General features: G+C 38.2%; 1 protein-coding gene across 1 annotated transcript in view; it reads right to left on the bottom strand.

The window, feature by feature from the left end:
- The window catches only part of LOC110100395 (U-box domain-containing protein 44), a 32,687-nt gene that overhangs the window by 2,889 nt on the left and 14,492 nt on the right, over nt 1-15,306 (bottom strand). The window lies entirely within an intron of this gene.

Raw genomic sequence — 15,306 nt, 5'->3', positions numbered from 1 at the left:
TATTGAAATAATTCTAAATATATGGCCAACTGATGAGGACATCCGCTCTACTTTGTTTTATGTTCATTTTTATTATTTGATGTATTAGTTTTGTTTATGATTTTGTCGTCTTTTCCATGTTTGCCCTTACTTAAGGATTTAGACATGTGTAAGCCCTAGGGGCATTTTAGTACTTTTTATTTGTCACATTGTATTGGCTATTTAGAAAAAAAAAACAATTAACATTGTATTGGCTATTTAAAGCCCTCCCCTCCTTCCTTGAGGGCAAATGAAGATTATTATGAAAATTTCTGCGTTTTCCTCTTGTGAGAGTTTGAGAGTTCTTGGAGAGGGCTTTGAGAAAGTCCCTTGGTGAAGGGCAACGCAATACCCACCAACCTTGGAAACGTCCGGGTTCGTGATTCTTCTTTACCTTTCTCTTATCTCTTCTCCTCCTCTCTCCCTAGCTGTCGGTCTAGTTGTGCTTCCACCTCCATTACCGCCGGCCTTCGCAAGCTTCCAACCCCATAAAACCATCGGTCACCTCCCAAGCCCCACCTCCTCTTCCTCACTTCTCAGCAAGGACTTCCCTCACCCGCCACCTTCAAAACCGTCAGCCACACCCCCAATCAGCCCCGGCCGTCTACCTCCAAGCCATTACCGCCGGCCCTCCTTTACCCATGACCTCCAAGGCTCCAACTTGCCTAAAATAAGTTGTTGTCAATTTGGAAGGTTTTGAATTTCAAATTCAAATGAATTTAAAATTCAAATATCTTTCCTAAACAATAAGACTTATTTTAGAAAATCCCAATTTTTAAATCTGAAATCAAATCAGATTTAATCCCTTGCTTAAAATAAGTTCTTGCCAATTTGGAAGGTTTTGAATTCCAAATTCAAATGAATTCAAAATTTCAAATCTCTTGCCTGAGCAAAAAGAAGAAAGAAAGACTTATTTTAGGAAATTCTCAAGCTTTTAAAAATTCTGAAATCAAATCAGAATCAATCTAAATTCCGTATCCAATAATTGGGGACATTAATTGCTCCACTTTGCATAGCTGGCCCACACCTCTCTTCTATCTAATTAACTCCCTCTTTAACCTCCCAAATTAATTCCCTAATCTTCCTCCAAATCCACCCGACCCTTCTCCTCTCCCTTAACCGACTTAATCACCTCATTCAAAGTTTAAACCCTAGCCTACTAAAACTGCTCTTACGGTTGTCCAGGAATTTGAAGATAGGAATTGGTTGTTCAGAAAATTCTGGCCAGCAATATTGTCACCAATTCCTTTCCTGCCTGCTATCCAACAATCCGTCACAGGTTGTCCAAGGCTTTTCTAAGCCATACAATTTGCTGTCCAGAATTTCCAAGTGCTGGAACTGCTGTCCAGGTCTGCAAAGTTGCTGTCCAGAATTATTTCAAGTGCCAAACTGCTGTCCCTACTTTCATGGTTGCTGTCTAAGACGTCCCTAGCTGCTGTCCAGCCATTTTGGTGACCTTCTATGACTTTCCCGCTGTCCAGAAGGTCTCTGATCGCCATCGTGAAGGCTTCCAATCCATAAGTTGTTGTCCACTCTTCCCCAAGCTCATAATGTATGACCACACCGGAATATCTTAACTCCCCTTCTTTGGGTAAACTCTTCCTCCAATTCACTTATCTTCTTAGTTTATTTCTCAATTGTGGTTATATTTTGATTCACAACGATCATGCAGATTCTTCCCCGCTAAAGCTTGGATAACTAGAGAGTTGAATGAGGGATTCTTGCATAGTATCTAATCTTATTGTTAGCATTGGATTTATTGTTGAAAACCATTAATGTATGCAATGTTAGATTAAATTTGATATTTTACAATCTTAACTCCTATGCATGTGATTTAGCCTAAGCTTGTTTTACCGCTCTTCATGCTTTATTTTGTTGTTTAAAATCAATATAAATATATAATTATTGTGGCTTCTAACATTAAGCGTGCAAAATCCTTATCTAAATCATATTTTCATACATGTCCTGCATCATCTGGTATCAAAGCATGGCTAGCATGCATTACATGTGCTAGAAGTCATCCAAGGAGCATTCGTAACCCTTCTTATGTTTTGTTGCATGCATATCATCTTTTAACTTAGTTTAAGTTACTGTTATGTTTGCTGTCCACATCATTCATGCACACACCTAGTGAATGTTAGGCTAGTTTCTTAGTGTCTAAGTGTTGTCCCTTGCACCTAATCTTCATTAGGTTTCACTTAGCGCTTCCCATGGACACGATAAGACTTCAAAAGAAGTTATGACCTAGTTAACATAGCGGGCTCTATAACTAAAACCATAAAGGAGAAACATGTTAACTCTCCCCACTCTAGGTATGTGCCCCATTCGTTCAATCATGTTAGTCGGAAGATTACTCACTCAGCTTATCGTCCTAGTCCTAAGCCCAAGCCGCAACAACCTCACTTAGAGTCACATAACCGTCTGCCCACCTTTGATGGTTCCTCGGATCCTTACTACTTTAAGAAATGGGTTAGACAGTTAGAAGACTATTTTGAAACACATGATATTCCTGAGTCCCACCGGGTGAGTATTGCTAAGGCTTGCCTAAACGGTCGTGCTTGTCAATTTTGGATGAGGGTGAAAGATCATAGAGAGTCTCGTGGTGAATACCCTATTTCTGATTGGAAAAACATGAGACGAGAACTTGAATTAAAATATCTCCCTCTCCCACCTCCACCTCCCCTTACCCCAACACCTAGTAATCTTCATCTAGAACACCATCCTGCCTCTTTTGTTGGGATAAACCGTGGACATCACTGTGGTCAAGACCACCCTTTTATAGTAGGGCTCAGGGCATCAAAGTCCAATTAATGGGGAGCTACTAGGAGGGAAAGAATTCAAATGCAAAGGGTTGTATGAGGATATGGGATATTTTTGTATGCTTTAAATAGGGTGTTTTTCATAGGATTACGATGATGATGTTATTTGCTGAAATTAAATTGTTCTTAGGTTTGTTTGGACTCTAGTGGTGTCTAGAGATTTGTGAGAGCCGGATCTTCCTCTCCAATAGAAGATCCATTGTATATTGTTATTTTTCTTCAACTATTATTAATTAAAAAGTTTATTTCTGGTTATTCTTCCAAGTTCTTCTCAAATTTGTTTTTGCAAAGTGCTGAAAATCAAATTCAACCAAGGAAACTCTTGGTTCCTACAAGCATTTCCTATCATTATTACATTCAATAATCATCAATTACCCCATTTTAGAATATGTCGAGTACAATATTTTGTCCAGCTTCAAATCTGAAAGAGTATTATTGATATTTACTCGTGCTGCCTTATTATTCCCTTGTCAATTTGGATTGTAGCTAAGGATTGGAATCTACTAATTTGCAATTGCCTATGTGGTGGCCTAGCAGCAGAATGGCGGATGCTCGAAATTGATTGGCAAAGGATTGGCTTGTGCAAACAATGTTGTTGATGGCTTCACTTATGTAGTTGATTTGCCGCATTGCTCTTGTCGGTGGATTTCAGTTTCTGTGAATGGGACAATAGCTAGCGACCTCCTACTTTTCTACTGTAATCATACCTTCGACCATTTATTTGCGCTGCTAGTAGCTTCTCGCTATTATTGGAGTAGACACCCACCATTTAGGAATGAAATCATAAAATACTAAAATATGAACTTGCATTTTCCATCAAATATTGTGATTTACAGAAACTACTAATTTTAGCTTTTTATTATAAATAAGACCTCTCAATGCATGTATTATTTCATTAATTATTAATGAAATTCATGTTTTGTCATCAAATTTTTATGAGCTAGTTGAATGTGAAATCTTCAAGTATGATGCATTTTGTTAGGAATTGAGCACAAAAATCTGCAAAGACATAATAAAATTCAGCAAACCAACATATTTTTTTTATAAAAAAGAAAACACGAACAAGCAAGATACAATGGTCTTCTTTCGAGAGGAGGATCTCCTCTCCCAAACTCTAGACGTCGCTAGAATCCTTTACAAAAATAGAGGACAACAAGAACACTCACAAAATATGCATGAAGAAAACAAAAATACAACCAAAATGCCTATTATAATCTACCTATTTTCCCTCAAAACCTGAATTTACTCCATGTTTTCCCCCACATTCTTCTTTGATAAGTGATCCACTCCTTTAATTCTCCTCCCTTTCTAACCCCCTTTCTAACCTGGCAGCCACCCCCTCACCTGGGCCCACATCCTTAACCGCCTGGCCTTCCCACCCCTGTTTTGAGCCGCCCGCCTTCTAGGTTGATCCGGCCTTATTTTTGGCTGGCTGTAATGAATGGGCCGTCTCAGCTTGTCCTCATGGTGGAATAAAGGGATTTGCTACTGAATAATCTGGTAGGACTCCCACGTGATCTCGTACTCACGTAGATTCTTCCACCTGAACAATACATCTTTGCTTCCTGTAACTCCCTAGCGCACTCCTTCGACCTCCAATGGTTCTAACAAAACCTCCATGGCAATTGTCAAGGTCGGGGAAAGCCAAGAAAACAAAATGTGCTCTCTTATTCACATGTCGCAACTGGGACACATGAAACATTGGGTGGATGGCTGACGACGGTGGTAACTATAGGCGGTATGCCGCGACATCGATGCGCTCCACTATCTCGTAAAGACCAAAATAATGGGGGGATAACCTTATCATTCCCTCTCCATGCAAAGGTTGTTTATTTGTAGGGTTGAAGTTTTAAATAAACCCTGTCCCCCACCTAAAATTGAATGTCTCTCCTTTGTGCATCTACTTGCTCTTCATAATTTGTTGAGCTCTCAACAAATGCCCATTCAGCTCCACCAAGATCCTATCTCTATCCTCCAAGTACTGCTCTACTGATGCCACCAGTGTGATGCATTGTCTATACTATATCAAGTGAGGTTGATCTCTTCCGTATAACACTTTGAACGGTATTGTCTGAATTGTCGAATGATAGGAAGTTTTATACAAATATTCTGTCCATGTCAACTATTTTGCCCACAACTTCGGTGTATCTGATACAAAGCACCGAAGATAAGCTTCCACACAATGATTAACCAGCTATGTTTGTTTGTCCGTCAGAGGATGATAAGCAGTGCTCCTTTTCAGAATAGTCCTCTACATCTTGAACAACCCTTCCAGAACTAGCTCAAAAAGATATTGTCTCAATCTAATATAATCAATTCCGATATCTCATGCAGTCTCACCAGCTCCCTTATGAAAATTGTCTCTACTGATATTGTTGTATAGGGGTGGCGAAGGGGAATGAAATGAGCATACTTACTCAACTGATCAACTACCACCAGTATCATAGTATATCCTTCTAACTTTGGCAGTCCTTCAATGAAGTATATTGCCACCTCCTCCCACACCTTTTCTACAAAGCTAATTGTTGGAGGAGCCTTCCTGAAGACAGTTAAATACTTATGCCTCTAACATATACTGCAACTAGTCACCATCTTCTCGACATCCTTCTACATACCCTCCCAAATACAGCTCTGCAGAAAGCCGATGATATGCCTTTTGATCCCCGAATGTCCCCTAATGGTCGTCCCATGAAACTCCTGAAGCAAGTAGGGAATGTAAGAAGAGGTCTTCAGAAGCACAAACCACCCATAATGACATAACTTCTGTCACACCACTGAGTATGCAGGATGAGTGTCCATATATTCCTCCAACTTCTCCCTAATTTTTCTCAACCTCGCATCATGTTCGCTCTCTCCTCAATGCTTCCCAGCCAACCACTAAAGACACAGATAATGCAATCATCTGGGGCTCCCTCATGCACCCGGATAAACCATCTGTTGTCATAGCCCATTAACTTGAAAAGCCACCTTTGGTGCTCCTCATTAACCATTATTTTCTCCAACAAATTCTTCAAACTCTTCTGGTTAGTTCTGACGATGAAATGTCTTCTCAATAAATAAGGCCATAATTTTTTAATGGCCAACATATTTTCCATCAGCTCCCTCTTATAAACTGACTTGAGTCTTGCCCTAGCCGTCAACACCTAACTGAAATAGGCCACTAGTCTTTGGTTCTGCATGAGTACAGCTACCAACCCAAAATCTGAGGCATCTGTCTCAACTAGAAAATGTTGGATGAAATCTGGAAGAGCTAATGCTGACACATTGGTCATAGCCTTCTTCTGACTCCTCAAAAGCCTGGGTGGTTGACTCTTCCCAATTGAAGTTGTCCTTCTTGAGCTATTCTATCAATGGCTCGGGTATAGAATTGTATCCTTTCACAAACTTTTTATGGTAGCATGTGAATCCTAAGAATTCTCTTAGCTCCCTCAAAGCTTTGGGTATGGGTCATTTGAGCATGACCTCAATCTTACCCTGGTTAGTTGTCACTCATTCCTGAGATATCACATGCCCTAATACTCCACTCTGGACTGGGTTAAGGAACACTTCTTCTAATTGACAAGCAAAGAGTTCTTTCTTAAGGTGGATAACACAACTCTCAAATGCTCTAAGTGCTCCCCCTCAGACCTACTATATACCAATATGTCGTAAAAAAAAACCAGCACAAATCTTCACAAGTAGTGCTAGAATATCCTATTCACCAAAGACTAGAAAGTGGTCAGTGCGTTAGTAAGGCCAAAAAGGCATCATCAAGCACTCATTGTATCCCTAATGCGTCCTGAAAACTGTCTTGTGGGTGTCTCCTGTCGCATTCTAATCTGGTGGTACCTAGATTTCAAGTCAATCTTGGAGAATATCACAAATCCATGTAACTCATCTAACAACTCATCAATGACTCGTATGGGAAACTTTTCTAGTACAATTTCCTTATTCAAGACACGGTAGTCTACATAAATTCTTCACCAATAATACAATACTAGAGAAAGGGATCACACTGGGTTTGATGATTTCAGTTTCAAGCATCTCCCAAATCAGTCTCTCAATCTCATCCTTCTAGATCTGAGGGTAGCGTATGGTCAGACGCTAATGGGGGAAACTCGTTCCTTCAGAACAATAGAGTGCTCGTGCTCCCATGGGGGTGATAATCCCTGGGGAAGCTGGAATACCTCTCTGAACAGTTGAACAAGTGGTTGGACAATGTCTGGAATATCCTCTATCTCCTCTGTCTCTCCTTCCTCCAAACTCTAGGGCTCCACTAAGAATCCCCTCCTTCCCCTTGTATGGCACGAACCATGATTTTCAACGAAATCATTGCTCTAGATAAACTGGGATCTCCTTTAATTATCACCTTTCTCCCCTCCACCTAGATCTCCATAGCTAATGCCTTCTAGTTTACCTTAGTATCCCTCAACGTTTGTAGTCACTTCATTCTCAAAATCAAAATCAGTACTACCCAACTCCAATGGAAGAAAATCTTCCCTGATGTGAATACCCTGCAGCTCCACCATCAAACCCTGACATATCCCTTTGCTCTTCTCCACTTTTTCTATGCCCATCATCACTCTAAAACATCACGTGACCACCAATTTCAACCCAGTTTGTATACCACGTGGTTCGATATGAAACTATGTATAGCCTCATTGTACACCAAGATCACTATTGCCTCTCCCCCTATTTGTTCCATTACTTTCATAGTGTGATTCAGGGTGAATCTTACTACATAGTTCAATAAAACTTCAGCCACCTCCAAGTGTAAGGGTTCCTCTTCCTCTAACTCCTCCCTCACTACCTCTGCCTTGTCCACCACCTCATCACACACAAAAAGAACATGCAATGTACAATTTTTACATCTATGTCCCGGTTAAAATTTCTCGTCGCATCTGAAACATAGCCCCTTAGCCCTCTTGTCTTGCAGTTCAGTATAAGTTAGCCTCTTGAAGTTCCCTCCTTGTCCAACTCCCGAACTGCCCTCCTTTGGAGCCTCCCTTTAAATTGGTATAGTCTGCACCCTATGTGCCAGGAAAGTGATCGTCGTGCGGTAAGAACCTCCCACACTAATCCATTTACTACTCCTCTATAGTGAATTCTTTTCCTCAATCAACTGAGCCAACTCCATCGCCTCTCCCAAGTCACGGGGCCTTGCCACCAGCACCACTGCTATCAACTCTGGTTTGAGGCATTTCATGAAATTGCTGTCCAACACTATCTCTGGTAACCTCCCTACCCATCCTGATAGAAGCTCAAATCTTTTATGATACTCCATCACAGTGCCTACCTGTGACATTGCAAAGAATTGCTCATAGTAATTCACACCCTTCTTTGCTCGAAAATGCTCCAACAAACAGTCCTTAAACTCCTCCCACAAACGAGTCGAGTACCTCGTCTCCCTCTATTGGTACCATGCCAGTGTCTTCCCCCTTAAGACATAGAGTTGTTGCCATAAGTATCTCACCTTATGTTAACTCATTCACCTCAAAGTATCTCTCCACCCTATATATTCGCCCATGCCCATGCCCATGCTCAATTTCAATTCTAGCATTTTCAATTTCCTAATCTTTTGATCTCCTCCACTCCCATATCCTCTTCCACCTCTCATGCCTCTCATGATGTGAGCATTGGGATCTCTCCATAGTTCCCTTTCCCATCTCCGTTCTGTCATATTTAGCTTGCCCATTCTCCTCTTCCCATTCCCTCCTATCTTCATATCTCCTATCCACACCCTTCCTCGGTAACTCAAGGGGCAGTATTCCTTCCTATTCCCCTCCAATTCCATATCTCTGTCTTCCCTTGGCATATCATTTTAGTGATTCCCCCTTGCTTCTAACGGAGCCGCCTTAGCTTAATTCTTTAACATCTATTTCATCATCTCCTTGAGAGTCCAAACCTTCCTTCTATTGCTGAAAAACGTTCATCCACCGCTGAAAAACGCTCATCTATTGCTCCCAAATTGGATCGCATATGCCCAATTTCCTTCTCCAACTCCTCCAATGCCTCAACTCTTCTTCCTGCCATCTGTCCCAAAAATTTGCGCTATTACCAATTTGTTAGGACTTGCTCACCAAAATCAGTGAACAAACAATAAAATACAACAAACCTAGAAATTTACTTGATAAGAAAGGAAACATGAACAAGCAAGATATAACGATCCTCTTTCAAGAGGAGGACCTTCTCTCTCAAACTCTAGACGCTACTAAAATCCCTTATAAAAATAATGAACAGCAAGAACACTCACAAAATTCATATAAAGAAAAAAAATACAACCAAAAGGCCATTTTCCCCCAAAACCTGAATTTCCTCCATGTTTTTCCTCCACACTCTCCTTTGATAAGTGATCCACTACTTTAAATATCCTTCCTTTCCAACTTGGAGATGCTCCCCTCACCTGGCACACATCCTTGACCGCCTGGCCTTCTCACCCTTGTTTTGAGCAGTCCGCCTATTGGGTTGAGCCAACCCTGTTTTGGGTCAGCTGTAGTGTGAATGGACCGACTCAGCCGGTTCATCACATGCCTTCATGAGAACTACTTATGGATGTTTTTTCATTAACAAATATGAGGCCTAGATCTTCTAATTAATGACTTCCATCTTTTTTATTTTTCATTTAAATAATTTATGATTGGTTTTGGATATGTTTTTCATATTTGATAAAGTTTGCTACATTGCCATTTTTCTTTTTGAGATGTAAATCCTAAATTATTTTGCGGTTTTCATTTGTTCTCAAATTTCTTGAAATTTCAAATTTTAACCACTTTGAAACACTATTGTTTGGAAACAAATTTACGTGTTGTCCAGTCTTACACCAAAATACTAATCTTTGTTTGAACTAAAAATTAGAAAACTATGTAGTGTGATTTTTTGCAGGTTTGCTTGTGCATCTCATCTTAAGATTGCTTTATAGAACGCTATATCCTAAGATGTCCAACATAAGAGAGGACATGTGACAAACACAAGCACATCTATGGAGTTTCAAAATTCTCAATATTCACAATGGAGTTATTGTTATCTTCTTGATATACTTCATCGAGGTCTTTAGCATCTCCCTAGAGAATATTATTTTAAATATGATATGACCTGGCTAAGGATGCTTTGACAAAATATTGCTTGGAGACTATAGATGATAAAATTGAGACATTCAATTATATCTATAGATTTTATAAGAGTTATACAAAGGATTATACTATATCTCATCAAACATATAAATTTTTTATTTCAGCCTACTAACAGTTATGTTGAGGTTGAGAAATAACCTATATATTTATTGGAGGTAAAACTCATTGCAAGTCTCTATTTGATTACCCTAGTTCTAATGTTTCATCAACTCCAAAAGTCTCATAACCTTTTCTTCCTCATGTACTTGAACCTAAGCATAACGATATAATTGAACCTGAGCATGACTATGAGCCTAATAATTTTATGCCTAAAGATACAGTTGGGCCAAAAATTGAACAAGGAATTCTTCAGAAGACCTTTATTATACCTAAGAGCAGCTAGTCACAATATTGCTCCCTAATCCTAACAAATGGACATAGATGTTACATAAAGTGTTCAAATATTGATTTCATGTTACCATCAATGTCAACATTTTTTTTTTTTTTTTTTTTAACAAATGGACATAGATGTTACATAAAGTGTTCAAATATTGATTTCATGTTACCATCAATGTCAACACCATGTGACTAGATCTTATATGGAATTGTTTCAAGAAGATGTTTGGTGCATTGAAATGTTCGGATCCAAAGTTCCTAGACGCTACTTTCTATGGTCACCAAACTTCCAAGCAATAGCTTTTATAAAACTCTGCAGGAAAAGAGTTTAATCGGTCCCAAGTGAATTTATACAGCACAAGAAATTAAATTTAGAATAATTTATAATATTTAGAATTAAATATATTTTATTAAAACTTATGGATATATTTTAAATTAAATAAATCTTTTTTAAAATATTTAGGTTTGAATTGAATTAGGAATAAATTTGATTTCAATCTTAAATTTGTAACCATATTTTAATAAATAGAGATTATTGGCTCATACTGTAGAAGAATTGATGAATGAATAAAAGCTGAAGCAGCTCCCTCCCTCCCTCTCTTTGTACCTTACGTTCCACTCTACCCAATTCTATTTTTCGGATGAGTTTCTCTACAATAAAGGGGAGAGAAACGGTAAATTCTTATAAAAATAATCAAGGCGATCTTCAAATCAAGTATTATCATAATGATATAAATTTCCATAATTTATGACCCATTTTTTTCGAAAGGGTAGAAGCATATCTCAAATATTTTATCAATTAAAAGTAAGACACAAGACTAGTTATCAATTACATGTAGGAGCTTATGAATATTTAATTTCGGAAGGATAGAAACATATATTTCTTCTGACGTCGAGAAGAAAAATCCCATGCAATAGGCCCTTTTAGGTCTCCTATTTGTAGAACTTATGGAGGTGAAAATCAAAATAATTTTGGTTGAAATTAATTTGAATCCAAACCACAATAATAAACTCAGCCCATAATTATCCAAATTACCTCTTTGGAGTTTCTACTTAACTTGATAGACGAAACAATTGGCTCCACAGGTTAAGCAGATGTGCTAACTTGCTCTAAAATGGATATAGAATGCAACATGAACTTGACATTAACATCAAAGAAGCAATCACTAACACCTCTACCCCAAGCCAGCACAACTCAATGGACAAGGATAATATATTCTCAATAATACGATGTGAATATCATGGCATGTTCATGTGCCAAGATATGGAAATATCTACAGCAACCCTCTAAAAATCTCGATCCAAATATTTGCAACGAGAGAAATCATTCAGTAGAAGTTAAGTGCTCCTGAAGAAGATTTTATTAGGTTGTCCAAAACTAGAAGCAGCAGGAACAAACTAACAATCATATGCCTTTCTTCATCCAAACTTAGACTCATGATCCTTAAAAATGACCTATAAAACCACTGAGCATTCATAAACTTAGATAAGGAACCACCAGCAGATGACAGAAAAAGCAAAGAGGGGTAAAACAACTAAAATTTTAGCATATATATGCATGTCCGTAGGATCTTTCACATTGACAAATTTCTTGATCTATTTCAGATCTTTCTTGGCTTTTTGTAGTAAAGCATGTTTTCATATTGCCCATAAATAACAATTATAGGCAAAATGAAGTTTGTGAAGCAGTGACCAAAACTAACATACATACAATTTTTAAAATATATAAAACATGCAATAGGCATACACGTGAGTACTAAAAGCACCCGTTGAACATTACAACAAATTCAAGCGGCCCCAAACAATCTAGAGTATTTAAACAGTAATGCCTGACAAAAATCATAAAAGCCTACATCCTTATTTGAATAATCATAATGCTTATACAAATATGACTAAAAGGAAAAAATAAAGTAATAAAGATATTGCAAGAAAGAATAATATCCTCATAACAAGGATATACTACAAATAATTCATGCTATAGATTTCTAATAAATATTAAGCATATAAACAATATTAATATGTTAACAAAATAATTCGAATAACTCTAAACCCTCCAACTAACTCATGATGCTAAACAAGGAGCATCGAGAGTTTGTATGGTCCAAGAAGAACCAAGTGATCCAAACTATATATGTTTAACAACTTTTCAGAATTGTCTATCTAGGCCAATCAACAGTAGAATGAGACGTTCTTTGAAAAATGGAGAACAATTGAGAGATTGATGCTAGGTCAATCTTTGTCAAAAGCAAAGGGCGATAGAATCATTTCAAGAGACAAGATTCTCACAGAATCTTCATGGAATCTTCATAGGATCTCCAAGAGATCTTCGCCTAATACTTATGAGATCCTCTTGAGATATTCAAGAGTTATTCGAGATAGGAAGCGAAAGCAAAGTTAGTGATGAAACGAATATTCAAGTTAGTAAGAGAAGTAGTGGAACATTGGAACAAGCCCAAGCCGACAAGGAAAATTGCAATGAGGCTAACAAGGCATGGATAAACAGATCATGCATTGATGGATTACGAGTGGCAAGCAGAATAGCAACAAGAGGAATGAACAAATGAATCACAACAAGGCATGAGTAGGAGGTCTGCCTAAGCGAACGAATAACGAAGCGACGAGTCCCGAGGGAGCAAATCCCGGGCTAGGAGATCCATAAGAGATATTGGATACTCCCATACATATCATTGGCACAAAATGGCGTATACCATGGTGCACCGCAAGGCACAATGCACATACACCGTTGTTTACTTGGCGCGGTGTAAGTACTTAAAATAGTGCGCGCTATTTGCGTCATACATGAGCAATGGTGCATGGCTCAAGGTGCGAATAGCGCGAGCAATTTTATTAACATGGTATAAATTTCAAAATTCTAAATTATAATTATTTTTTTAGGATTTATATATTAATATAATAATTATTATTAATTAATTAAACATCAAATTAATAAAATATAAAAAAAATATATTTTATCTTAATAGGATTTAGTGTTACTTTTCTCATCACCATTTCTTTGTTGTTAGTTCAGCTTTGTGTGCGTTACGTGAAGTAGAGTTTTTAAAGAGTCACTCCAGGAAGCTTTATTCGCCTCCTTCAACAATGACAGAGCTAGTCACAGGGGCCTGCAATGAAAGTAGCGATTGCTTTTTCCCTTTCACAAACTTTGCCCGAAATAGAGTTTTGAAAGATTCGCTCAAGTAAGCTTCCTTTCCTCCTTTGACGACAACATTCCTGTCAAATCGGAAGTCGCAGGGGGCTTGTAGCGAAGGTTACGATCATTCTTCCCTTTCACATGTTTCTTCAGCTCAATTGTGTTAATGTAAAACTGAGAAGGAATAGTATTTAACTTTTTGCATGATTTAAAGTTGTCATTTTTGCTGTTTGGCAGGATTTAGGCAAAAGTATGGTTAAATTCTACTTAAATTTTTAGCTAAATTGCGTTAATGTAAAACAGAGAAAGAACAATATTTAACTTTTTGCAAGATTTAAAGCTGTTATTTTTGCTATTTGGCAGGATTTAAGCTAAATTATGTTTAAATCATGCTCAAATCTATCGATGTGAGTTTCTTTAGGGTTTAAAGTTGTCATTTTTGCTATTTGGAGGTATATTTATGTTTAAATATTGCTCATATCAATCTATTATTTGCTATTTAATGGTATTATATATATATATAACTATTTTATGTGGTGTGCCATATTTAATGTGGCGTGCGCCACACCATGCGCTATGCTCCATGACTCCACGGAGAACTTTGCATCGTGGTGCACCATTCGTCATTGACAAGTATGGATCCTCCACGAGATCTTCACATAGAGATAAAGGTGAAGATTTAGAGAGATGACTCTAACACTGACAAAAATCACAAAAAATTTTAATTTTAGTTGAATAATCCTAATGTTAAAATAAATATAACTATATAAAGACAAGAGCATGAAGTAATAAGTACAATAAATAAGAATGTCCTTCATAATGAGTATATACTATAAGAATCAATAATATAAATTTTAAATAAATAACAAGTGTTAGAATTCATAGAATTTGATAAGGGTAAAAATACCTTCTACTTATTATACAAAATTATCCCTATTTATAGATCTATACAAGATGTCTTAATAAAGAAATAAATAACTTCTAATTGATACATAATTGCCTCAATATAATCCTTCCTAATTCACCTACCCAAATACAGAAAGATATTGGCGTGATCCAGGTGAGCCTCACATGGATTCTCATCCTGACCGTGGGATCAAATGTCAAGGGATGACTGAGATTTTGACACTCCCCCTCAAGCTGGAGACCAGCTTGCAATTACCCGCTCAGAGGTAGAGCTGCATTGGTTTTAGATAGGATATCAACCACAAGAGAAAGCCACCAACGAAGGCCGATGATGGAAAACTATCCTCAAAATTCCAACAATTAAGGCCGGTTGTGGGAACTTGTATTCCTCAGAATTCCAGCAATGAAGGCCGGTAGTGGTAACCTGTATTTCTCATAATTCCACCAATGAAGGCCGGTAGTGGGAACCTGTATTTCTCAGAATTCCAGCAATGAAGATCGGTGGTCGGAACTTTGTATTCCTCAGAAATTCAACAATGAAGGCTTCTCAGAGAAAATTTCCCTTGTCGACAATAAAGGTCGATGATAAAGATTTTCTCTCCTTCCTTTTTTTCACTAAAAAAGATTTTTTTTTTTTAAATCGAACCGATCGAGCCTTAAAAAAGGCTCGGATTGGAGTAGGGCACGGGTTGCGGTTTCACCCCCCAAGTCGCACGCGGGCTCGGCTTCATCCCGTGAGTCGCAGGTGTGGATTGTCTGGGATGTGAGATCGAAAGGGGGAATCGAGTCGACCTCGTCTGGGATGTGCGATCAGAAGGGGGGATCGAGCGGGCTGCTTTGCTCCTTCATCGACTTTCCCTTTCTGTCGGATAGGGTACGATGCTCCTTCGGCTCTTATGTGACTGTTCAACTAGGCTTCTTCGTCTCG

Source organism: Dendrobium catenatum, unplaced genomic scaffold (assembly GCF_001605985.2).
Source record: "Dendrobium catenatum unplaced genomic scaffold, ASM160598v2 fragScaff_scaffold_1220, whole genome shotgun sequence".
Classification (NCBI taxonomy): Eukaryota; Viridiplantae; Streptophyta; class Magnoliopsida; order Asparagales; family Orchidaceae; genus Dendrobium; species Dendrobium catenatum.
The sequence above is the reverse complement of the archived record's forward strand: the minus strand, read 5'-3'. Positions and strand labels throughout refer to the sequence as shown.